The 27,974-nt window shown below is 39.2% G+C and overlaps 1 protein-coding gene and 1 non-coding gene across 2 annotated transcripts in view; one reads left to right on the forward strand and one right to left on the reverse strand.

Annotated features, from left to right (window-relative positions):
• Window positions 1-27,974, forward strand: part of PDE4D (phosphodiesterase 4D) — a 1,564,000-nt gene that overhangs the window by 273,067 nt on the left and 1,262,959 nt on the right. The gene's annotated exons all lie outside the window — the stretch shown is intronic.
• Window positions 5,136-5,207, reverse strand: TRNAC-ACA. The gene has a single exon. It is a non-coding gene; the product is annotated as a tRNA-Cys (tRNA).

Genomic DNA, 27,974 nt, shown 5'->3' on the forward strand with positions numbered 1-27,974 from the left:
CAATTAGTTTCCTTTGCTTTGCAAAGGTTTATAAGTTAGATTAGGTCCACTTGTTACTTTACTTTTGTTTCTGTTGCTTTGAGAGACTGACCTAAGAAAACCTTGGCACAATTTATGTCAGAGAATGGCTTGCCTATGTTCTAGGAGTTTTATAGTGTTATGTCTTATATTTAAGTCTTTAAGCTATTTTGAGTTTATTTTTGTTTATGGTGTGAGGGTGTGTTCTAACTTAATTGATTTACATGTGACTGTCCAACTTTTCCAACATCACTAGCTGAAGAGACCTTTTCCCCATTGTATATTCTTGCTTCCTTTGTCAAAAGTGAATTGATTGTTCATAGGTGTGTGGGTTTATTTCTGGGTTCTCTATTCTGTTCCACTGGTCCATGTGTCTGTTTTTGTGCCAATACCATGCTGTTTTGATTATTGTAGCTTTGTAGTATTGTTTGAAGTCCAGAAGGATTATGCCTCCTGCTTTGTTCTTTTTCATAAGGATTGTTTTGGCAATTCTGGGTCTTTTATGGTTCCATATAAATTCTAGGATTATTTGTTCTAGTTCTGTGAAAAATGTCTTTGGTAATTTGATAGTATTCTTTTCTACTAAAGTGAAAGTTACTCTGGCCACCTGATGTAAAGAGCTGATTCATTGAAAAAGACCCAAATTCTGGTAAAGATTGAGGGCAGGAAGAGAAAAGGGTGACAGGGGATGAGACAGTTGTATAGCATCACTGACTCAATGGACATGCGTTTGAGCAAATTCCAGAAGGTAGTGAAGGACCAGGAAGCCTGGTGTGCTATAATCCATGGAGTCGCAGAGTCAGACAAAAGTTAGTGACTGAACCACTCTCTACTAAGGCTGTTTGCTATATAAGCATTCTTAAAAAGATAGTTCTAAGCCTAAGTTTTCAGAGTATTTGCTAAGATGTGCAGAAAGTTGGGAGACTTATAGTGAACTGTTTCCTAACCACATTATTAATAGTTAGCATTTATGGGCACTTCCTATGTTCCAGGCTGTAGATTATATTTATTTTCTACTCCAACATTCACAACAGACCTTTAAAAAACTACTAATTGGCTTGGTCTGTAATAAAAACATATCATAGACTGGTATCTCAAAAAACAGAAACTTATTTCTACAGTTCTAGAGATATTAAGCTTAATTTCAAGATATTAATAGAATTGCTTCTTATTGAGACCTCTCCTCTTGACTTGTAGATGGCTACCTTTCACTGTGTCCTCACATGGCCTTTCTTCTGTGTGCCTGCCTTTCTGGTTTCTTTCTCTCTCTCTTTTTTTTTTTTAATAAGGATTCTAGTCCTGTTAGATTAGAACCTCATTCTTAGGACCTCATTTAAAGTTAATTACCTGTTTAAAGGTTCTGTCTTCAAATACAGCCACAATAGGAGTAAGGCTTCAACATAAAAGTTTTAGGGGGATGCAATTCAGTCCATAACAGGTATTATTAAATGCTAGTAATTACTTATTGCAACTATTTTGCAGGTGAGAAAACAGAGGCTTAGAGAAGTTAAGAAATTTTAACAAGGTCACACAAATCAAAGTGATAGAATGGGATATGAACTGAGCTCCTGACATCTCACCATCCTACATAGGTAGAATGGAAATGATGTATTTTTCAGTATTTCAGGGGGGAAATTGATTTCTTAGCCTTTGGATCAGAACCACTGGTCTTGTGAAAGAACATTATAGCATGAGCCACAGTTTATTAGCCAGATTGACTGCCTGGCTTCCTCCCTATTTCTCCCTTTCCTTCCTTTCTACCACACAAATCATTTATTCAGATGTTAAATATATACTTATTTAATTCCACTATGGCTTCCCAGGTGGCGCTAGTGGTAAAAAACCTGCCTGCCAATGCAGAAGACAGAAGACACATGGGTTCGATCCCTGGGTCGGGAAGATTCCCCTGGAGGAGGGCATGACAACCCACTCCAGTATTCTTGCCCGGAGAATCCCATGGACAGGGGAGCCTGGCAGGTTATAGTCCATAGGGTCGCACAGAGTTAGACCCAACTGAAGTGACTTAGCATGCACACATGGCCAGTTACTGGTCTAGGTGCTAGGGATCCATCGATTAACAAAATAAACTCACTGACTTCATGAACAGTACACCCTTGTTATTGTGTGAAAGATTTTTCACTATCCCACTTCACATACTCCCAGTTCTTTAATATTTCTATTTTCTGTACAACTGAAAGAGAAAGGGAACTATTTACCAAATGTCAACCATAGGTTAGGCATATCCACTTATCTCACTTAATAACTGATGGATGACCTGTTAGCACAGACTAGTGACTGTCCCATTTAAAGTATGGTTATGGAAACATATTTTCCCTGTGGTTGATCAAAGGAACTTTGACTGCAAGCTCAAGTGTTTAGATGTAATGATGTGTCTATGAATCATGCACACATGTATATGTAGATCAATTTATATCAATATATTTGTATGTTTTTCCCTCCTTGTGTCAAATAGATAGGTGGTTAGTCCCAAGAATGATTAGAAGGTATTGTAATACAGATTGCCATTTTAATTACAGTCTTGGTTGGTGAGGTTGGAATTAATCAGCTTAAGACAATGTAAAAGTCCAAGTATACAGGAAGAATGTCTTTGGTTTGAGAGCATCAGATAGCATTGGTGATAAAGAGACTTTGGGGGGAAATGACAACAGAACCAAAAATCAGTACCACTCCTAAAGTTATGTTCAGGTTTGGGGAAGCCCATTCAGCCTTATTTTTCTGATTTCAGCCTGCTAGAATTTCTTCTAGTTATTGGTATCAGTAGAGGTTTTGCCTGCATATGATTTTCTTTGCAGTATAAAAAAAGAATTATTTAACATATATTTGAAAGAAGAGAAGGTTTTTCTCGATTGAAAAAATTAAATGGCTGCATTTCAAGGTGAGTAAGTGAGTGAATGAGTGAAGTCGCTCAGTCGTGTCCGACTCTTTGCGACACCATGAACTGTAGCCTACAAGGCTCCTCTGTCCGTGGAATTTTCCAGGCAAGAGTACTGGAGTGTGTTGCCATTTCCTTCTCCAGAGGATCTTCCCAACCCAGGGGTCGAACCCAGGTCTCCCGCGTTGCAGTCAGACGCTTTCCCATCTGAGCCACCAGAGAAGCCCTTGCATTTCAAGGTATCTTTCTATATTTATATCTTTTCTATCAGGAGCCAAGGCACAGTGCATTCAGGCTAACATTTTTTGTGTGAAGTTTGATTCTAACTGGGCCTTTCCTTTGAGTTTTCTGGGTCACCATATTTTATTTATTTGAGCAGTTATGATTTGGGATGCATGATTCACTGTTACTTTATTATTACAGCTCTCCTCTCTTGAAGCCTAATATTTTGTTTATAGTCTACAACCAGGGGTTAGCAAGTTAACCTTCATTTTCACCATATGTGACAGGGATAAAAAGAAAGATTTCTTAGCATAGTCACTTCATAGAACTCTTTTCATGTCAATAAAAAGCATAGTAACATTAGTTAGTCCATAGGCTGTTATTTTTTCTTTTTAAGAAATAGTCACTTTCTTCGAGTTATTAAAAAAAAAAGATTTGAGGTTTGTATTCAAACAGGTAAAATTTATGTTTAGGCTATTTTATCTTTATATATTTTATTATTATCATTTTTGGCTGCTCTGTGCATGGCATGTGGCATTTGGAATCTTAGTTCCCCAACCAGGAATTGAACCCGTGTTCCCTGCAGTGGAAGCATGGCATCTTAACCACTGGACTGTCAGGGAAATCCTTATTATGTTTTAAATTTACTATTGTTAAACTTTTTAGAGGCAATTTTCAATTTTCACATCCTTATAAATGATTCATTTAAATTCCTCATTGGTATCTTATACAGTTTTTATTGTATTTAAATAAAGTATTACGTTTAAAGCAATTTTAGGTACCAATTAAATAAAAGGTAGCCTTTAATTACTGCTATTATGAAGTAAAGCCCCAGAGAGTGCCCTTGTTAGATGTCAGTGAAGTGAGCAGTTGGGTTCTCAGCTTTTCAGGCCTAGTGATTCACTTTTACCATGGCTCCTAGATTTAATCAGCCCAAGTCTCTGAGAGAAGGAATTGAGCAAACTCATGAGTGACTAATGGAGCAATCAGAAGCCCCATTTATAAAAGTGACAGAAAAATTATTTTGAAGCCATTACTGAGGTGATTTTTTTTTTCCCATGAAATCCCTTTTACCTATAATTCTATTTGTCTCTTCCATCTAGACCTTGGTTTCTATGACTCAGAGAAGGGAGGCTTCAGTAGACCACAGAGGAGGAAAAAACTTACTAATAGTCTTTGAAGTTTGAATTCTCAAGCATATCATAAATACTAGGCAAGCAAAAAAATTCATTCGATCAAGTCTTTTGTGGCCTGGTTGTTGGATAAATATAAAGATTTTCTTACTTTGGGTAGAAAAAAGAGCTAAGGAAGATGGAAATGTATTAAACATGGATGTTATTCCCTGAAAAGAAGTTCTCTGCTCTGAAGCCTACTGGAAAGCTGACCTCTGAGGAGGTGGTGATACAAGTCCAAGATTGATTTGGGACTCCAAGAGCAGTTAGGACCTGTGACTTGTTTTGCAGATGGATTTCCTCATGTGCTGGGATGGCATAACACCAGTTGACTAGGGATAATAGTATGGCATGACCTAATGTGGTATGTCAAGGAGTTTGAGTTAACCACCTTGAGTTTCTTACGACTCTCAGAGTGACTTGGAAAAATCTTGTCATTTTCCTCCTAACCCAAATTAAAAGTGGCCACAATTTTTTTTTTTTTTGCTACTTTCCATTAAGAAGAAGAGATTAATTCCCTTCTCCTTGAATGTGGGCTAATCTGGTGGCATGGTTGACCAATGGAATGCATCAGAAGTGAGCTTCTGTGAGTTTTAAGGTCAGATAACAAGTTTTTCAACTTTCACTGGGATCTCTTAGAATGTTCTCTCAGGGGAAAGCCAGTTGCATGCAGTCTGATCATCTTGCTGGAAAGCCTATCTAGAGAAGTCTTGAGATTTCTTGGATAGTGAAAGGGGCCCCATGGACTGTAGCCTACAATGCTCCTCTGTCCATGGGATTTTCCAGGCAAGAGTTCTGGAGTGGGTTGCCATTTCCTTCTCCAGAGGATCTTCCCAACCCAGGGATTGAACCTGGGTCTCCTGCATTGTAGGCAGATGCTTTACCATCTGAGCCACCAGGGAAGTCCGAAAGGGGCCCAGCTAAGTCCAATCTGCCCTCTCTTTCCACCAAGACAACAGGTATGTGTCTAGCCATCACTCACATAGCACAAAATATTAATAATCCTAGGGGAGGCAGCCCACCCAGCCCTTGAAGATCTGATCCACATGTCATAAACATGATAAAATGATTATTGTTGTGAGCCACCAAGTTTTGGGTTGTTTGCTCCATCACAGTAGATAACCAGTACTTACTTTTTCACATGCCCTCAGAATTACACAAAGCAAGTGGATGAACTGTATAACTTTAGCCTGAAGAAACCTCTTGGATTTACAGCCTGACCTGTGTGAAGATGATTATGCAATCCCTATCTACAAAAGATTTTGTGGGGAAGGATTTTTATTCCTAAGTGTTAACAGGGAAAAAAACCCATTCATTTTGCTCAGTCACAGCCAACATTAGCAGGGACAAAATCTGGCCAAGAAGCAAACATTAATGCTGCCATGATTGTGTTTCTGGAGTTGTACAACATGGTGGCCCTGTCACCCACTCATTCATTCTCCAAGACTTAGATACCACACACATCAATGGAAGGAGGGAATGTGGTGAACCTCCATTTCACTGGGAAAATCCTCATATGACACAGAAACCATGATTTGACTGAAAAATATCTTGAAGTGACTAAGTTGGTTATTTGTCACTCAGAAAAATGGGGTTGGAAGCTGTGGTACATATACACCATGGAATATTACTCAGCCGTTAAAAAGAATTCATTTGAATCAGTTCTAATGAGATGGATGAAACTGGAGCCCATTATACAGAGTGAAGTAAGCCAGAAAGATAAAGAACATTACAGCATACTAACACATATATATGGAATTTAGAAAGATGGTAACGACAACCCTATATGCAAAACAGAAAAAGAGACACAGAAGTACAGAACAGACTTTTGAACTCTGTGGGAGAAGGTGAGGGTGGGATGTTTCGAAAGAACAGCATATATATTATCTATGGAGAAACAGATCACCAGCCCAGGTGGGATGCATGAGACAAGTGCTCGGGCCTGGTGCACTGGGAAGACCCAGAGGAATCGGGTGGAGAGGGAGGTGGGAGGGGGGATCAGGATGGGGAATACGTGTAACTCTATGGCTGATTCATATCAATGTATGAGAAAACCCACTGAAAAAAAAAATAAATAAATAAAGGGGAAAAAAAAAGAAAAAAAAATCAATTCAGTCATCATAGAAAAATGAAACTAGTTTTTTTTTTTAGCACAATTGCTGCTTGTGAAATCAATATGTTACAGTAATTAAATATATGAAACACTATGGCTAAGCCAATTAGAATATATTCGTTATCTGATTAGCTTATCTCTTCCTTCCTGGGTCCATTTATTCTTTTACAGTGGGAACTGTTCCTTTTGTTGTGATCAGAACACCTGGGTCTGCTCCAGTGTATAGTCTTGCTGAGAAATGAAATTAGTCTTTAGGCTATTTGGTAATTATGGGTCTAAACAAAAGTAAAAGGAGTTCTGTTATTTAGGCCATGGTGACCGACCTGATGACCCACTTCTGCCCCGCAATAGAGGGACCTCTTTAGTGATCAGAATGCCTGTTCTGTGCCCTGCCCCCCAGTCAGCATTGTTCTCTTCTATATATATGAAGTAAATTAAATTCCGACTTCCTGTTTGTCTTGCTTCTCCTCCTAATGAGACCATTCCACCAGTAATGGCAAGTTTAATCTATAGATATGTTTATACTGTTAATTAAGTTATGCCCAAGGCCTGCCTGCTTTTGCCTTTGGAACCTAATACCGCTAACAGGCTCTTTCCTCAGATAGCAGATTTAATTTATCATGTGTTGATTTTACTAATTTAACTCATATCTCCCTGTTGCTTTGATGTTTTGTCCAAGAGGCTCACTCAATTTCCATCTAATCCTGTAAGACTTTGAGTGCAATGAGAAGTGCATTGAGCAAGAAAAATCCCAATAAATAAAAAATGAGAATTATGATGCATTTTTATCTTAGGAAATTAAAGGAAGGGAAACTTTTAAGATCTCATTATAAATTTCTATACCTAGTAATTCAACTATAGATTGTCTTGTACAATTTATAAGTCCTGTGATTGAAAGAACTTGGAGTTTCAACCCCAATTGTAGTTTTTACAGGAAAAACATGCTCATTTGTTCACGAATCTATTAATCCAACATTGATTAACCCTGATTAGAATCATGCTTCAGTCTGTGAAAGAAGTATGAATAATACATAAAATGATTTTCCTCTTTTTCTTTTAATTTATATCTGTGTGAGATGATGGATGTTCAGTATACTATGAAAACCATTTCATGATGTATGTAAGTAAAATTGTGAACTTCTTAAGTAGTATTGCGTGTCAGTTATATCTCAATGAAACTGGAAGAAAAAATATGTAAAATATAAGGCACACAATAAAGCACATGAAATGCTCAACATAGTTGGATAGAGTGAAGTCTAAATTAAAACCCCAATGAAACGCTACTGCATACCTACTAGAATGACTAAAGCAAAAGACTGATGATACCAAGAATTGGCAAAGATATTGAACAACTGTGACTCTGCAAGTGTAAAACAGCACAACCGCCTTGGAGAATTCTCAGTATCACTTAAAAGTTGAACATAAATTTATTCTGTGATCCAGAAATTGCACTTCTAGATTGTATTCATTATCTACATCATAAATTACCACAACTTAATGGCTTAAACAAGCTTCCCTGGTGGCTCAGTGGTAAAGAACCCACCTGCCAATGCGAGAGACTTGGGTTCCATCCCTGGGCAGGAAGATCCCCTGAAGGAGGAAATGGCAAACCACTCCAGTACTCTTGCCTGGAGAATCCCATGGACAGAGGAGCCTGGTGGGCTACAGTCCAGGGGGTCACAAAGAGTCGGACAGGACTTAGTGACCAAGCATTCATGCAGCATGCAATGGCTTGTAAGTAAGTAAGTGTAAGTGTTAGTCGCTCAGTCGTGCCTGACTCTTTGCAACCCCATGGACTGCAGCCCACCAGGCTCCTCTGTCCATGAGATTTTCCAGGCAAGGATACTGGAGTGGGTTGCCATTTCCTTACATAGTTTCTGAGGGTTAGGAATTCAGAGTAGGCTTAACTGAGTGGTTTGCTTTGGGGTCTCTTTTTGGTTTCAATTAATGTGGCAGCCAGGACCACAGTCACCTGAATGCTGGGTGGGGCTGGAGGCTCTGCTCTAAGGTGGCGTACTCACAAGACTGACAAGATGAAAATGGTGACTGGCAGGTGGCTTCAACTTCTTGCCATTCGGATTCTACCGTATTGCTACTTGAGTAACTTCCTGGCAGCTGGTGTCTCACCAGAGTGAATGATCTGAGAGAGCAAGGTGGCAGCTTTTATGTCCTAGCCTTTGTAGCCATACTTTATACCTTTTTGCAGTATCTTATTGACTGCATATATCAGCCCTATTCAGTGTGTGGTATATATGTGTGTATGTGGCGGGGAGGTGTGCAACTACATAAGAGGCTAGGTGTGAGGAAGCAAGGATCACTGGGTACCATCCTGGAGGCTCTCTACCACATTAGGTGTTTATTCCAGAGAAACAAAAATAGACATTCACAAAAAACATTATGCAAGAATGTTCATAGGAGTTTATTTACACTCCTCAAACTGGAAACAGCCCAGATGTTCATCAGCAAGAGTCTCGATAAACAAACTGGTATATTCACACAGTAGATACAACTCAACAATAAAGGGAACTAACTACTAATAAATGCAAAAATATTTTGCTAAGTAAAAGAGGAAATGTCCATAATGTATGATCCCCTTTATATGCAATTCTAGAGAATAGGCAAAACTCGCCTTAGGTGATATAAATCAGATCAGTGGTTGCTTCTCACAGGAGCAGGAGGTAGAATGACAGGGGATAGCTATAAAAAAGCTTTCCAGGTAATGAAGCCCTTCTGCCAAATTTGTGAGAAGCAATTCAGCAAGCACACTTATGTTGTGAAGATTTCACTGTTGATAAATTATACCTCAATAAAAAATATAAGGCATAATCCAAGGATCACAGGAGAAATATGAACAAATGATAAGTTTAAATTGATGAGAGAAATTAATACAGAGTGGGGAAATGTTAATGGGGAAAGTATTAATCTTTAATAAGTCAAAACAGTAATTGTAGATAATTTTAATAAAAGATTAAATTTATTATTTTGTGTTAATAAATCCCATCATTTGGAGTAATTGACTTATTTCTTTTTGGTCTATTTTCCAGTCTTTCATACACTTAAAATATCAATAGTAACATTTCATATATGAAATTTTGTAAACCGATTACATGTGTGTATCGTTGGCTGGTGACAGTATAAAGTAGCTCCCAAGACTATTAAATTCTTTTAAACTATTATTTTCAATTGCTACATGTCCTTGTAGGACTGTGACATGGTTTATGTAACTGTTTTGTTAGTGATGGACATTTGGGTTGTTTCTCATTATTTAAGTAATGCAATGGAGTTCTCTTTAAAGATTTTTCTTTAGTATTGCTTTCTCTGTAATTTAACCCCTTTATGAGGAGTTAAATTTTTGTGTATATCTACTAGTAATGTATAAAAGGACATTTCACCATACTTTGGTTGGGTAATAAGTATTTTGAACACTTTGATCATGTGTTTCTTAATCCATGTAATTGAGAAAATGGCAACTGAACTGAGCCTTGAAGAATGAATAGCATTTTAAATGTCAATTGGGTTTCAAAAGTCAAAGCTAGGGAAAGTTATTTCTGCAGTGTTCGTGGCATGGCAAGCAAAGTCATGCAATGTCAAACTCATGGAATTGCAAGTAGTTTAATACAAAAGCTTGGAGTAATGGGTCTCAATCTTGGCTACACAAGAGTATCACTTAAGGGTAAAAAAAAAAAAAAAAACAATGTAGACCAATAAACTTACACTGTCGGTACAGAGCTCAAGCTCCTAATGTCTAAAACTTCTCTGGTTATTTCAATGAGTCAGCAAAACTGAAAACCACTGGTGTAGAGTGCAGCAGAATGGGATAGGATGCAACTATAGATGAAACTGCAAAGATGGAGATCAGATGTAGCAAGGCATCATACTCTGGGACAAACTGCCTAGAAAGTACACTTTCTAGGGAGTTTCGCAGATGATGTTAGTGTTCTTCACGATCACATCGGCGTCCTTTACCTTTCACATGTACTCATATGGTGTTACTTCCAGCAGACTGCTATCATTTGCAACTCCTTGTGGACAGGCTGCTCTCACACTGCCTGGGCTCCTCCTTCCCCTCGACAAGATCTGGAAATGCCTGGCAATGTTCACAGGGCACAGTCCTTAAGCTCTGATTGATGTGATGGGATGCAAATAATCCTGCTTCCTCTCCCTTGATCAGGACAATTCTGAAGGGTGATTCTTCCACAAACTTTTTACCAACCAGGAGAGGGTGAGCTTGTGATAGAAGTCATCCTATGCACCACTTCCTTCACAAAGAAGTTCTCTGAAAGCAATGTCAGTTGAAATAAACAGTTGGCTTAGTCACTCAGCTGCAAGCACCTTATCTCATTGTAGACCACATGGTTTTTAGACCCCAGGGATCTACAAACACACTTTAAGTGGACTGACTTCCACTGTCTCCAGAGAGCCCTGCATTCATGTGCCAGTGTTACCCTCTCTGGATATGCTTTTATTCTGCAGGCTTGCCTGGCCTCCTTCCTTTCCCTGTTCCGCTTCCTGCTTCCTGGATTTTCCACTCTTATTAATATAAGTGACTCTCATATGACTCTTAGTGTCAGCATTTGCCTCCAGGGAACTCAGTTAAGATAGGCAATGAGGATTGTATTGGAAGGTAAAACCCATGCATTAGAAAGATCATTCTGAAGAATTATTTGAGAAAAATGGATGAATTTAGGTAGGAAGTGAGATGGACTATCACAATATCCCATCAACCGGGAAACTCAGGAGTCAACCTCTTCTGTGACTTATAGTTTAAAAATATCCTTTCCTTGTCATTTTCAGAGCCCCTGCTTTAGTTTATACTCTCATTATTTTTGAGGTATAGAATCACAGGTCTGCATTTCATGATGTTAACTCAAGGACCGTGCCAATGTATCTAGACTAGAAATAGTGAGTTCCTTACAATTTACAAACTAAAATTTCCTTTGTGAAAAATGTTTTTGCCTTTAGATTGTAGAGCTTACAGATTCTAAATTACGTTTGTAAAGAAACTTAGGTATACCTTGACTCAGGCAAGTAATTAAAGCTCCCTGGCCCTCAATTTTCTCACCTCTTGGATGAAGAAGAAGATGAAATGATTCCTAAAGTGAAAGTTGTTCAGTCGTGATGATTCCTAAAGCCTCTTTTAGTTCTGAAATATTATATTCAACAGAAGCCACTAGATTACGTCAGTGAAAGAAGCATAGAACAGATTATTACAGTATCAATTGTCACTTCTCAAAACAAATTGACAAAAATCACACACTTATTGTAAGAACAATTCTCTCGGAAGCTAACCTATGCCCATTTTTCTTAATGATATGTTTACTGCCTCTAACTTTGCTTTGGAAATGGGTAACCATCTAATTGGGTTGATAAGGTCAGCATGCAGGAGGTTTGGAAAGAGATTGGATAATATTTGTGAGTGTGTATATTTGCCTAGACATGGTTTTTGTCATGTTTATTGTACTTTAATGATTAGCTAGAAATAATAAGGCTGCTGTGTATGCTATTTTACTAATGTTCTGCCATTTATGGATTATTCTAAGGTAATTTAAAAATATAGAGAAAATATAATTATTTAAGAGTGCTTTTGGAAGAGGTGGATATATTTATACAATTAAATAGTAATTTAATAACACAATATTCCTCAAAACAGAGCTCACCAGTGTATACAGTTCATAGGAGGGCTTGTGAGGCTGGATGTGATGAGTTTTGTTTTCCTGTTTTTAAGGAGAATATGAATTCAACTTAGGGTGATTTTGTGGCTCAAGAAAGGTGATTTAACAATGTGTAAATTATTTCTGCTCATCAGTTTTGCTCATCAGTTTATCACATCTTGTCCCCTAACAACCCTGGAATATACTCAAATATTTCCCAGACTCTTTTGTGTTTCTAAGCTTAGTCAGGCAGAGAGCTGAGCTTCACAGTTGTATCACACAGACCCTCCATGAGAAATGATTGCAAGTCTATTCTGCTTTGAACTTTTATGTCTGTTTTAGGTTCTTCAAGGAATACTTTCAAAATGATAAAACATGGAGAAATAGGATATGTTTGTAGCATTTTCTCAATTTGTTCTTTTTTTTCCCCTTAGATAAGATTTAACACACAGATAGGAAAGTGTGTAATTCTTTCACATACATTTTACATATGTGTATATATACACACACATATATATGTGTATATACACACACACACACACTTATGTAGCTGCTTCCTGGACTAAGATATAAAGCAAGATTTTAAAAAATTCCCTCTCTTTTTTTTCCAGTTAATTTTCCTCTATTCAGAGGTTATCACTGTTGTTGAACCCAAGCTTTTGTGCCCTATGCAAAGTGAGGCCAAATACAAAAACATTGGGGTTTGGAGCAGAGGAGGATTTATTGTAAGGGTCAAGCAAGAACAACAGGCAACTCATGCTCAAAAAGCCCAAATTCCCAGAAGAGTTTCAAGAAAGATCTTAAAGGAAAATTTGTGGAGAGAGCTGCAGGGTATATGTGTGTGTGTGTGTGTGAGAGAGAGAGAGAGACAGACAGACAGACAGACAGACTTTCTTCTGATTAGCTGGTGGTGAGGTAAAACGATGGTATTCCAAGAACCTTAGTCATCAGCCCTCTGGTTTCTGTAGAAGAATTCTGAGATATGCATCAAATAGTGTTTTATATATGTATATAGCCATCCCTTGAAGAGGACTCAGGACCTTGCCCCATGGCTACACTATTATTTCTTGACTGCCTTTCCTTTGTTTCTGCATTCCCTCACTTTGCTCATCAGTAACTGCTTGAATCTGCTCTTTAGTTCTCAGGGGAGATCTAGGAGGGTGAAGCCTTTTTCCTACAAATGAGAAAAAAGGGACACTTTGTACTTGGAAGGGCCACACAGGATCCTGCTTGGCTTCATCACCATCCTTGCTTCTCTCACTACCGCTTTGCTTGCTTGGCTTTTATTGCTGTGTAGTATTCTACTGATATTATTCTCATCTTGATGAGTATTTTCATTTTTCAGCTTTATGAATGACTGCTATGATTTTTTAATGGGCATATGTACTCATTCTTTTATTGGTAGATATGACTAGAATTAGGATTGTACATTCATGAGGTGGGTGAGTTAGCATCAGCACTTGTGGCCAAATGTTTTTCCAAAGAGGTAGTACTAATTTTCATTTGTACCAACAATGTATTAGATTCCTGTGTTTGTATGTATTAAGTTGATTCAGTAGTGTCTGACTCTTTGTGACCCAATGGACCTCTGTCAGTGGGATTCTCCAGGCAAGAATACTGGAGTGGGTTGCCCTCCTCTGGGGGATCTGCCCGATCCAGGAATCAAACCTGTGTCTCTTATGTCTCCTGCATTTGCAGGTGGGTCCTTTACCTGGGAAGCCCTAATTCTTCTCTATTTGTGCCACTATGTGATATTGTCAGTGTTTTTAATTTTAGTCATTCTGGTGAATATCTGGTTGTATCTCTTAGTTTTAATTTTCATTTCCCTGATAAATAATGATGTTGAGTACCTTTCCATATAATTATTGGTCCTTTTGAAACCTCTTTTACAAAATCCTATTCAAGTATTTTAGCCGTTGATTATATTGTATTCATTGCAATGTATTCTGACAAATATGTAAATGTATTTGTGTTTTCTTTTGATGAATAGATGTTCTTAATTTTAACAAAGTCCAATTTATCATTATTTTCTTCTATGGCCCATACTTTTGGTGTTTTGTTTTACTATATGACTTGAAAACCCAATAATTTCACAATGCATTTAATTTGATAAACTTTGGACTTCATTTTAAAGATAATAACTAGCTGTGAAATAGCGAAAATACATTGGACATTAACTATGAAGAGCGAGGCATTCTGTCTTTTCTAATTACTAAGTATGTACCTTGGGAAATTCTTTAAGTCTTTTCCATCATTCATACTTTGGCAAACTAGTCAGGACTCAGTAGCAACTGACGGAGTGGATGAATCTAGCTAAGAAAGAGTGACCTAGAAGGGTGGGGGAACACCCTAGAGTCAGAAGGGCTGACTGAGTCATTGTTGGCACATGTGACCTTAGGAGACACTCTTATCTCGGTTTTTCTCTGCGTGGTGGCCTTTTTCTCACTGAGAGCAAATAGGAGCCAGAAACATGGCAGCTGGCAGCTCCGAGCTCACAACACCCCAACTGAGCATCTCAAAGGAAAAAGGGATTGTTTCTCTGTCCCATTTATTCCACATCTATTAATAATAATCCTAGCGAAGGACTCTGGGTAGCCCTGAATCATCTATCTGCCCAGGGGAACAAAGGGGAGAGGAAAACCACTGTCATTAACCCCAGGATGAAATGAAAAAGGGAACAGTTCCCAGAAAGAAGTAGGTATGCTATTGCCAAGAGAAAGATTAGGTGCTCCACAGACACAAATAATAGATGTACAGTACAAAGGGAATGAAAACGCTTCATTTGCAAGAGTTGGTTAAGAAAGTCTTAATCAGAGAATTATTTGAAAGTATTTGGAACAAGGGAGAGACATATTACTCACGTGCTGAAAATGAACTATAAGGGGGACCTCGAAAAGTTTTTTTTCTTGCTCTCAGACCTGGAGCCCTAGGGAGGATCATGGCTGCCCTCAGCAAAAGTGGAAATCTAAGATACTGTTTCAGGCTCTTACTTGAAAGTGACTTTCATGGGTTTTCATTGTCAAAGTGGATCTCTGTTTTATACACATAAAAACAAAGCTCTGCCTTGATTCTTTCCTACTGATCAAGGGAGATAATCCTGACAGTAAAACATAGGACCTAGAATCTCCCAAATCTTCATCCGCAAATATATTGCTTTAGTAATTCAATGTTCAACCTTCTTCCTTTCCAACATGGATATAGAATTCTTACAATTATTAATAATAGTATGTAGATAACTGACAAATGTGGCAAATAGCAGCATGGGTGCTTTTGAATCACTGCCACTGGGAATATTTGGGCTTCCCTGGTGGCTCAGATGGTGAAGAATCTGCCTGCAATGCAGAAGATCTGGGTTCAATCCCTGGGTCAGGGAGATCTCCTGGGGAAGGGAATGGCTACCCACTCCAGTATTCTTGCCTGGAGAATTCCGTAGAGGAGGGGCCTGGTGGGCTATAGTCCACAGGGTCGTAAAGAGTCAGACATGACTGAGCGACTAACTAATGCTTTCACTTTCACTTCAGGCAACTCATTGTCTCTTTAATTCCTATTTCTGTTCATAAAATATTTATCTTGGGATCTGTGATTCTCAAACTTCAACATGCATCAGAATCACCTGGAGAACTTGTTAAGCTACAGATTTGTTGGGCCCACTGTCCCAGAGTTTATGATTTCATAGGTCTGGGATGGGCTCCTAAATTGGCATTTCTAAGTTCCTCATGATGGGCTGCTGTTGCTTGTCCAGGAACCACACCTTAAGAACTAGATAAAAGATATATTCCTAAAAATGTGGGCATAAATAAGACTTTTATACATCACATTTTAACTCACTAGTGAAATCTGTAACTTGAAGAAACTAATTTTCCTTAGAAAATAAAAAGCCCTTGTTAAAAAAAAAAAAATAATGAAAAAATAATGCTTCCCAGATAAACTTGGTAATTCTGATTTGCTTGAGGGTTGGGGTGAAGGGTAAATGTGTATATTAAATTAATTCCTTGGGGGTCATATAACCTGTAGAATATATGAAACTAATTCTGTGATAGGTAACTATAAGGGACTCACAGGAAAAGTTGCAAGTAACTTTCACCTCTGCTTTAAAATTCCTTATCTGTGCAACCTAATAGGATTTTCTGGTTCACTAGTTTGTTTTTCTTTTCTTTGCCTGTTCTTAATGTTTGTGTACCAGGAATTTGATGCCCCTAAACAGCATTTCCAACTGAGATTAAAAGGGCTAATGCTAAATCCTGCCAGCTCCAGACTTGGTCACCAGATGAGTCATAGAAACCGCTGCAACGGACTGAATCACACTGCTCTCCTTCCATCAGTCATGACCGAGGAATTCAGTTATCCAAACTCAGAAATTAAAATCTGAAAACAAGGACTTTATTTTTCCATAGTAATGTTGGATCAGTATTGGCAAACAGAAGGCTGACAGTAGCATGAAGGAGAAAGTAGAGATTCATCAATAATAACTGCCTCAGGTGATGGCCTTGTTCACTTGGTACATTTCAGAGGATGCAAGGATAAGTACTGCCTGGCCCTGGGGATCTCTGGGGTTTACAAACTGTGCTTCAGAAATTGTCTTTCTTCCTTAAAGACTTTGAGGTTTAAATGTCTGCCACTAAGTCCGACATCTGTTTGGAATGTGGTATTTTCTCCCTTCTAAGTAGGTATTTAGGATCAATAAGGGCAGCTATCTTCTATTCATATCCTGAAGGACTGTGAGCCATGGTTAAAATACCCATAATATACCATGACAGTGTGGCAACTCTGCCAACATCACTGTTTCGTCCTTTCCCATTTGAACTTGTGCACTAACAGGTGAGTTTTAACTTTTCTCCAAGTGTGGAAAAAATGGGACTACTAAAATCATGTCTGTAGTTGCACTAAATTAATTTTTATTAAGTTTATTAAGAGTTCTCTCTGCCTTCTGTCTTCCTCCTCGGGATCAGATGTGGGATACCTCCCTTTAAATCTGGTTTAAAAAATAATTTTGTGAGTTATTTGAGTACACAAAGTAGAAAGCATTAAGAATAACAGGAGAGAGAGAGAGAGAGTATCACTGTAGCTTGTCTCATTTCCCTGAACTTGAGGGAGAGAATGGAAAGCAGACTGGGTCACAGAGAAGAATCCAGGTTGCATGGACTTGAAGAAATAGTGGCCTTGAGGAAATAGTTTAAGTTTCCTTGGTTTTTAGTAGTACTGGCTGGCGTTGGAGGGCTTTCTTGAAGCTCTTTATATTATAAAGTTTTCATATGTATATACTGTCTTTTCAAAGCAGAAAAAATTTATTTCTGATCTTTTTTCTCCCAGGAGATGGAGCTGAAAGGAAAAGTATTTAAGCCTCTGCAACTTCTTATAAATTGAGAGAGGTTTTAATTCCCATCTCATTCATTTAAGTATCATACATTATGATAGGCTTGGGAAAACCAAGAAAAATTCACTACTTATCCCCTCAGTGAATTTCAATGATAGTAGAAGGATAAACATGAAAACAAAAATTATAATACACTAACATGATTTCTGTAAAAATGTTGAGCATAGAGTGCTGTGATAGTCTACAACAGATGTCTAATTTCTCTGGAGGAGTCTCTGAAGGCTGCATAGACATTTCTCAGGCAATCAAGAAGGAGCGGGAGATGCCAGAAAACAGAAGATCATATGCAAATAATAAGGAGGGCTGGCTTGTTAGTGTGTGGAAGGCCAAAGAGGAATCTGGCAGGAGATGAGGCCAGCCTGGGAAGTAGTGGCTGCATAAGGATGGAGTTTGGGCTAATCACAAGATGTTTTGTTTGACCCTGTTGTCAACAGGGAGAATTCTGGAGACATTGGGCGGCAAACACTCGCTCTAGTTTTTTCCAGAATTACAGTGGTAGGGCCGGAGAGATGGGCTTCCAGAAATGACTTCCAGAACAAGACAGTCCAACTGGTCCCAAGAGGATGGTGGTGAAGCATCAGGGAGCTGCCACTGATGCTTTGGGGTTCAAGAACTCGCAGTGTGGCTGCAGTCCTGGGAACAGGAGGTTGCCACCTCCAGCACTGCTGCAGCTCTCCATGCAGCATGGTGTCAGTGACCTCCCCCAGGCACACTGCTGCCAAAACCCCCATACTTCCATGCCCCTGCTTGCCAACAGCAAGGACAATAGGAAACTAGGCCTTGCTTCACATTTGTCTTCTAAATATTTCACTGGAGCCTATCAGACTGGGAGGACGTAGTATGTATTCAGAATTCTTGTTGCAAGGGATCTGGATTTTGAAGTCTTTTCTTTCCAGCTTCTGTAGAAGGGCTCTCTTGGAAGAGGTTGGAATGGATGCTGAGGACCAATTCATCAAGTCTACTGGACATATGATGGGTGAAATTAGATGAGAAAATACACAGAGAAGAGAAACAGCTGGGAACAGAAATATGAAACAGTCACACTGCAGGGACAAGTAGGGAGACAAAGGAGGAATGGTCACAGAGCTAGGAGAAGAATGAAGACAGTGTGGCGTTGTGGCTACCAGGGAAAGAGAAGAGCTCAGGAAGAAGGAAGTACGTAAGTGTGAAAATGCTTTAGTGCAGTGATCATCAGTGGTTTTCAATTTTTGATCATTTTTTAAAATGAGATCTTTTCAGCGACGAACCCTGTGCTTACCTCCAATATCAGGCAAAGCTTTCATTGTCTGGAGTAATTTAAGCAAAAAAATTTAATTAATTAACTCACAATTTTAAATCCAGTGGTGACAGAGCTAGTAACAGGTGCTTAATCGCTATCACCTGCTAAGCCTTTCTATCACTCCCTCTTTTGGCTTTGCTCTCCTGCTCTCTGTATTGGATCATTGTCACGGAAGTTCTCTCCATGAAACCAGGTAAAAAATGGACTCTGGAAACCAGGCTTATCTCTTGCTTACAATTTGTGATCCCAAAAGAAGCGGCTCTTTCTTTCTTCCAGGATTCCCATATCAAATCTTAGGGAAGACATTGAATAGTCTGTCCTGGGTCATATGACTTTCAGGGCATCAATCACTTGCCAGCTATTGCAATAGGGTGTTCTGATTGGCCAGGCCTGGGGTACATGCCCATCCCAGCTGGTGAAGTGAAGTGAAGTGAAAGTCACTCAGTTGTGTTCGACACTTTTCGACCCCATGGACTGTAGCCTACCAAGTTCCTCTGTCCATGAAATTCTCCAGGCAGGAATACTGGAGTGGGTAGCCATTCCCTTCTCCAGGGGATCTTCCCAACCTAGGGATCAAACCATGGTTTCCAGCATTGCTGATGGTTTCTTAACTGAGTTACTAAGGAAGCTTGAACATATATTCTGTCCTATCCAAAACATGTAAAGATTCCCTGAGAGAATCATCAGAAGTTATGGTTTTATATCCAGAAATAGGAGAAAGGGATGCCAAATTCACCAGTCTCTGACTGGGCAATGCCAGGTTAAAGTTAAATAGGTTTGTCTCAGAATTCATAAATCATCATTTCCACTGTATTCTGTTAGAAGTGTGTAATTAAATCTAGCCCACAGTTCCACATGAGCGTAATTATGTATTTAGAATGCATCACTTGAAAAATATATGATGACAGAGAGCCACTATGAATTTAATGACACTTAAAAATGAATTCATTGTTTAAGTTCATGATAATAGTTTCTACATACATTAAAAATACATAATGACATCTTTCCTCTGCAAGTAATACTTTGGGAGCTTATGGATTTGTGAGCCTGTTGCAATTTCTCTGATGCCCCCCAAACACAAATAAATTTCATGCCTTGAAGTTAAGTTAATCCTGGAGTCCAAGGTAGCCTATGTACAATTTCAGGGACTATTAAATAAAGCAGTTCCTAGGAAATGTTACAAGACTCTCTTTTATTGAGTTTTTGGTGTACTCTAGTATTAAATACTTCATGATCCAGGTGGGTGATGTGACTTCCAACCAAGTAGCTAATCTAAAAACTACATTAAAAAATGACCATGCAAATAGAGCTGGGGGCAGGGAAGCACCTACATTACACAATAAATATTTTCTTTTAATTCTTTTTTTTTTCTAATTCCATCTTTTCTGTTTTCATCATTTTAGTATGTATATGGTGGCAAATCTGGGGAAAGAGCTTTCCATAATAACGGGAAATGAGGACATTACATACATGTACACACAGAGAGTGGGACACGACTTAGCGACTGAACAACACACACGCATATACACATATGCACATACATACACATACGTATATATCGCCCCCTCCCACCATTTCTAAAGGAGGCAGCTTTCCTTTCAGGACAACCCGAGACCTGTGCCATGGGAAATGGATTCTGGATCTGTCCCCCGTGACCAGGCTGCTCAGTACATTAGTTCTCCTATCTGCAAAATGGAGGTTGCTTGTCTTTCCTGCCTGGAACGATGCCAGTCCGCACGTGCGGCTGCAACCTCCCAGGAAGAGAAATGCCCCCCAGGGCTTTGGCTGAGAGGTCCCCAGTGCAGAGAATTACATTAGGTGCAGTGTTCTCCGGAAGGGCGGTTTTGTTATTGGTCTGCGTAATTGCTTCCACGCTGGGAGTGCTCCTCCGTCCTTTTAGCAGAGCGACGGGGCTCGGTGATTGCAGGGCCAAGTCGGCGGGAAAGCGGCGGGCGCGCTTGGCCCCTCCAGCTGCGCGCTGCTGGCTCCTCAGCGTGGGCCATTGGCAGAGGCTCGGCCGTCCAGCTGTGGCCAGCATCATCCCTTAGAAACAGCTGCTCGAGAGGGAAGCCCCAAACTGACACTGGGCTTGGCCCACCGAGGCCGCGCTGTAATGCGGCCTGACACTTGAGTCCCCTAGAAGGACAAGCGCTGTAATCTAATCTAATTACAGGAAAAAAAAAAAATCTAATTTTTCTGTAAAAGAAAGGAAACAAGAAAAAGCAAAGGAAATGTAAAAATGATACTATATGTACAAATTACCCAATGATACTATACCATGAACTATTTGTATTGAAGTCTGGAATGGTTTTCAAATAGTCAATTATTTGTAGGGAAAACCTTTAATTGGGAGGAGTAGGTAATTTTATATGCTTGTTAATGGAATCCAGATTTGTTTGCCCTGTTTTAAGAACCTAATGTATTTGTTACCTATTTTGTTAATTTATTGTTTAAATTTTTTCTTTTTGGCCCCTTGTGGAAGCAGGGAGTCTTAACCACTGGACCACCAGGGAAGAAGTCCCTGCTGTTTCAAATTTTAAATTTGATTTGTATAATTTTTACGACTCTGTATTTTTCTTGTTTTTAAACTTAAGGTTAAAAAGCTTGTTATGTTTTTTGTTTGTTTGGTTTTGTTTTTAAACAAAACATCTCTTTTTTGAGGTAAATGAAAAGCTTGAGGGTTTACATATAATTTTTTCAGTTCTCAGTTTCTCTTTGCCAGAATTATTAGATTTTCAAATACCCTGAAAATTGCTGTAACCTGTCATGATTAGCAATTTAACTAAAACTTTGTTTTTAGGTTAATATCAGATTTGGTACAGTTGTTGAGCAGTTAAGGAAACTGACACTACTGTCACATTTTTTCCCACAGCTTATAAACTGACATTTGTGCATTCTAAGTCAGTAGGATCTCAAAATTTCCGCTTCCATTTTGTATTTAGGAAAATAAGATTTTGAGCTGATGTGCATTTTCTTTTGTTTTGAGTCTGTTTTACCTTATAGCTGCAAAAGAGGGAAAGTAATTACTTACACATAAGTAATTTAGTTACTTAGCAAGCTTTCTGATCATGTTATGGTAGCTTTTATTAAGTTCTCAAGTAAAGTAATTAGTGCAGGAAAGTTCCCAACTTGAACACTTCATTAGGTTCAAGATAATTGAAAAATACAACCAGTTTATGCCTGCACTCAAGGTCTCTCTCTCTCTCTCCCTCTTTTTCTAGCTCTCTGATATGACAGTATAGGTGTGGTAACCTCTAAACATATCCCAGAAAATAAATGCTATGTCCAAACTGCATTGTAAAGTGGAAAAAAAAAAAAAATCTGGCTCTAGAAGGATTTAGAAGAAATTGCCATTAAGGTAACGGTGACATTTCATCATGCTGTGACATTGTGACATTTCCAACCCAGGTTGTTCCTCTACTTTATTTAATGCCCAGCAACAATCGTTTGCTAGGTTGAAATGTTGACAGAATTCTAGTGTTTTTGTTTTTAAGGTGAGTGCCAAAATTGTCAACAGGAAGCTTCTGCAAAATCCTCATGGTTGCCCAGAGAGAAAACAGTGACATGGCAATGTTCTAAATGTTTCCATAGTATGATGATCTTTGGTGGTTGTCTCTGGAAAATGGGGGGCCTATATATCATTGGGAATTTCCTTATTCATTTCCTTAATTATTTAAAGTATAAAGGTCCTAGTGTAGAACAGGGAGCAAACCAGATGTCTAGGCCACTAGCACTAATTAAGAAAAATGCTTTGCTTTGAGGGGGAAAAAGGCTTTCTGACAGTTTCTGGCAATGTGATCTGACTCTAGATGGAGGTTGCCAGCAAGGATTTTTCTTCCAGGTAGTCATTCCAAACAGCCTGGTTTTTATATCAGTGGATGGAAAGGGGAGGAGCTCAGAAATTGCTTTTAATTTATAAACCTTGAGTTCCTTTTCCTTTCACCGTTTTGTGCTTATCATCGGCTGCCCATGAAGTGTGCTTCCTGCAGACACCATCTGCCCTTGCTGGCACCTCTGTCCTTGTTGGCACCTCCTGCCTGCTGTGTCCTGGCAGGTCTAGGATAGTGGTTCTCAAAGGGTGGTCAGGATGCTACTAGCTTGTAGGCTGCACTTGAGGCACTAATGGATGTTCAGTGCTACTCTGATGACTGTATTTTTCCTTTATTATATTTCTCACTGTTGTTTCCTCCTAGGATGCTGTGGAAAAGGGGATTCTGAGGCTGGGTGTTGGAGGAAACCATTTAAAAGGGGCAGCCCTGGAAAGAGCAAAGCGGGTTGTTGCTGGGCTGGAGCTTGGTGCTGTGTTCTGTGCCCTCCAAGGGCCAGCGAGTGTCCTGCTCTTCTCTCTTCAAGAGCCATGCACCCAGAGACTGGCTGTAGTGTACCCTGTGTGTGTACCAGTCGTGTCCAGCTCTGAAACCCTGTGGACTGTAACCTGCCAGGCTCCTCTGTCCATGAAATTCTCCAGGCAAGAATTCTGGAGACTGCCATGCATGCAGGGCATTCTGCCATGCCCTCCTTCAGGGGATCTTCCTAACCCAGGGATCAAACCCTCATCCCTACGCCTCCTGGATTGTTATTTAACAGTGGGGCAACCTGGGAGGCCTGTAGCATGCCTTACAAGGTGTTAACTACACTGTTATCTCTCTGAATTCAGCTCAAGTCCTCTCTCCTTGGCCCGCTTGGCGCCAGCTACCCTGACTATGCTTCAAATACACCAGCTACTGTTAGATGCTTACAGGGCTCACTCCCATGCATCCTTCAGGATTTTATTTAAATGTTATCTTTTCAGAGAATCTGTTCTTAGCCATTCTATGTTACAATCACTATCATTCATACATGTTGGGTTTTTGTCTTTGCATGTCACCATTTTACAGAATATATTTATAGCTTGCTCATTAATTGTTTATTTACTTAGGTTATTTGTGTGTTAACTTATTATGTGTCTTCTCCCCCTAGAATATAAGGTAAATGAAAGTAGAGATTTTTTTCTCTTGTTCACTGCTTTATTCCCAGCACTCAGGACAAGGCCTGGCACTTAGTAGTTACTCAATAAATATTTTTTAAAATACAAATGAATGTATGGAAGTCCCATACTTGCTCAGTTCAGTTCAGTTGCTCAGTCATGTCTGACTCTTTGTGACCCCCATGGACTGTAGCACGCCAGGCCTCCCTGTCCATCACCAATTCCCAGAGCTTCTCAAACTCATGTCCATTCAGTTGGTGATGCCATCAAACCATCTTATCCTCTGTCATCCCCTTCTCAGCCTGCCTTCAATCTTTGCCAGCATCAGGGTCTTTTCCAATGAGTCAGTTCTTCCCATCAGGTGGCCAAAGTATTGGAGTTTTAGCTTCAACATCAATCCTTCCAGTGAATATTCAGGACTGATTTCCTTTAGGATTGACTGGTTTAATCTCCCTGCAGTCCAAGGGACTCTCAAGAGTCTTCTCCAACACCACAGTTCAAAAGCATCAATTCTTTGGTGCTCAGTTTTCTTTATGGTCCAACTCTCGCATCCATACATGACTAATGGAAAAACCATAGCTTTGATATATGGACTTTTGTCAACAAAGTAATGTCTTTGCTTTTTAATATGGTGTCTAGGTCGGTCATAGGTTTTCTTCCACGGAGCACACATTTTTAAATTTCAGGGCTGCAGCCACCATCTGCAATGATTTTGGAGCCAAAGAAAATAAAGTCTGTCACCGTTGCCATTGTTTCCCCATCTATTTGCCATGAAGGGATGGGACTGGATGCCATGATCTTAGTTTTTTGAATGTTGAGTTTTAAGCCAACTTTGTCACTCTCCTCTTTCACTTTCATCAAGAGGCTCTTTAGTATTCTCTTCGCTTTCTGCCATAAGGATGGTATCTGCATATCTGAGGTTATTGATATTTCTCCTGGAAATCTTGATTCGAGCTTGTGCTTCATCCAGCCTGGTATTTCACATGATATACTTTGTATATAAATTACATAAGCAAGGTGACAATATACAACATTGATATACTCCTTTCCCAACCTGGAACCAGTGTGTTGTTCCATGTCTGGTTGTAATTGTTGCTTCTTGACCTGCATACAGATTTCTCAGGAGGCAGGTAAGGTGTTCTGGTATTCCCGTCTCTTTAAGAATTTTCCACAGTTTGTTGTGATTCACACAGTCAAAGGTTTTAGTGTAGTCAATGAAGCAGAAGTAGATGTTTTTCTGGAATTCTCTTGCTTTTTCTATTATGCAACAGATGTTGGCAATCTGATCTCTGGTTCCTCTGCCTTTTCTAAATCCAGCTTGAACATCTGGAAGTTCATGGTTCACATATTGCTGAAGCCTGGCTTGGAGAATTTTGAACATTACTTTACTAGCATGTGAGATGAGTGCAATTGTGTGATAGCTTGAGCATTCTTTGGCATTGCCTTTCTTTGGGATTGGAATGAAAACTGACCTTTTCCAGTCCTGTGGCCACTGCTGAGTTTTCCAAAAATGCCGGCATATTGAGTGCAGCACTTTCACAGCATCATCTTTTAGGATTTGAAATAGCTCAACTGGAATTCCATCACCTCCATTAGCTTTATTCATAGTAATGCTGCCTATGGCCCACTTGACTTTGGACTCCAGGATATCTGGCTCTAATTGAGTGGTCACACCATCGTGGTTATTTGGGTCATTAACATCTTTCTTGTATAATTCTTCTGTGTCTTATTGCCACCTCTTTTTAATATTTTCAGCTTCTGTTAGGTCCAAACCATTTCTGTCCTTTCTTGTGCCCATCTTGGCATGGAGTGTTCCCTTAGTACCTCTAATTTTCTTGAAGAGATCGCTAGTCTTTCCCATTCTATTGTTTTCCTCTGTTTATTTGCATTGATCACTTCAGAAGGCTTTCTTATCTCTCCTTGCTATTCTTTGGAACTCTGCATTCAGATGGATATATCTTTTGTTTATTCCTTTGCCTTTCACTTCTATATACTTGTTATATCTGTTTTAATTTGGGACTTCCCAGGTCACTTAGTGGTAAAGAACCTGCCTGCGATGCAGGAGACATGGGTTCAATTCCTGGGTCAGGAAGACCCCTGGAGGAGGGCATGGCATACCACTCCAGTATTCTTGCCTGGAGAATCCCATGGACAGAGGGGCCTGGCAGGATGCAGTCCATAGGGTTGCAAAGAGTCAGACGTGACTAAAATGACTGAGCACACATGTTTCTTAATTTAAGTTTATATGAATGTAGCAGAGGTGCTATAATAACTGCCATATATAAATTTGTGATAAAATTCATTATAGTCATTCATGAAGCCATTTGGAATGAGCAAGAGTCCTAGGTCTGTGTTAGTTACACTGAAATAAGACCATTGATTGATTAAATGCAAAGTTTGATTGTTCCGTAACTTTTGGCGGCTCCGTGTAACAACTTTGTCTAAATCTCAGCAACCCAGTTATAACTAATCTTTGACTATGTATAGAATATTCAAATAGCATATTGGGGGAGAGAATTGATGTTTTCTCTATATTAATCACTTCCCATACATTATCCTGTAGGAAGTGAGGTTCCGAATTTCTTTTCAATCACTGAAGATTTCAGAGGTAATGACAGAGCAGACCTACATCCAATTAATATAGTAAAATAAGGGCCTCTGTAAGAAAACAAGTCAGTGGATTAGATCTTCTCACACTTGTTCATCTTCTGTTGGCTAAACATACTTCTCAAAGCAGGGCCCTGCCTTGCTAGTCATCTGCCAGGAGTACATTGGTTACCTACTAGATTAAGCCCAACTCTAAATGCCCCATAATCTCCTTTTCATATAGCAATCTCAGGTTATTTTCCTTACTCCCTGTAACAAATGTGTTCTGGCAGAGAAGACATTCTTCCTTCCTTCTTAACTGCCACCCTTCCCCCATTATACAGCTTTCTGTATATACTTTCTATTGCCCCAATGCTATTCCTTTCAGGAATGATTGCCTCTCCTTTTTCTGTTCTATTCACTTGCCACTTTATAAAGTCTGCTTGAAAACTACACTCTCTGTTTTTTCATATCCCTAGCCTTCGACAACCTCTCTCATTTTTCTTTTCTTAGTTACTTTTACTTGTTAGCTATACCACACAATTATTTATTAAGGTCTAGTTATAGACTGTGCATGCATGCTAAGTTGCTTAGTCATGTCTGACTCTTTGCAACCCCATGGATTGTAGCCTGGCAGGCTCCTCTGTCCTTGGGATTGTCTACGCAGGAATACTGGAGTGGGTTGCCATGCCCTCCTCCAGAGGATCTTCCCAACGTAGTAGTAGTATTCTGTAATTGTTTCTAGTTTCAGTCTTGTTCCATAACTGTTTCTAGTTTCAGTCTTGTTCTCTGAACAAGAGAGTGTTTAAAGAGATTTATGTTTTATACATTTTTTTCTCCCTACAATGTAGATTTTGCACATTAAGAGAGATTTTGCACCATTAAGAGATGCTCAACAAATACTTGCTTTTTTATTGTGAATATTTACTGAGTCCTGCTAGCAACCAAGGCATCATTTTAGGACAGAGTAAAATGTAGTTTATCCAACAGTGGTTCCTTCCAATCTATTATTGGCTCTCTGCATCCTGTGTATAGATATAGTTTCAAAAGTCACTAGAAGATTTTGCTTCCCTTTCATTATCTCTGAAATTTGAATTCTCACTTTCACATTGTGAAATGTTGGTATAAAGTAGTTTTGAGAACCTTGGCTGAAAGGCATAGTGTAGATATAAAGCATATATCTTCAGAAAGTAAAATGAAAATGCAAATATTTAAAAAATTGAAAACAAAGCATAAGAAACCTTGGATGAATGGCAAGGCCAAAGAATTCATTGTTCCATTTCTGGGGCACTGGTGAAGATTGGGAAATCTGCCTTTGAAAGATCAGAATTTTACTGTTCTGTGTAGCCTTGTGCTATAGAAAATATTGGCTTGGCCAAAAAGTTCATTTGGTTTTAAATACAAATAAAACACATTTTTCATTTTCGCCAAGAACAGTATTGAACAGTGTATTCACTAACCGGGTGAACTTTTTGGCCAACCCAATACTTTGCTACTTCCTTGAGGGAGGTGTCCATAGTATTAATCTGTAAGGATTTGAACTTTTGAGGCAGTGTTGAGCATTCATTAACATCAGATTAGAGGTGGCAAAGTGATGAAAGATCTCCAGGTGACTTCAAATCAGGTGTCATGCTGCAAATCCTTCTTTTTGGCCATGATTTTGACCAAGTGCAGGCAGCCAGTGAATGTGTTTTGGCAGA

This window comes from Cervus elaphus, chromosome 25 (assembly GCF_910594005.1).
Source record: "Cervus elaphus chromosome 25, mCerEla1.1, whole genome shotgun sequence".
NCBI lineage: Eukaryota > Metazoa > Chordata > Mammalia > Artiodactyla > Cervidae > Cervus > Cervus elaphus.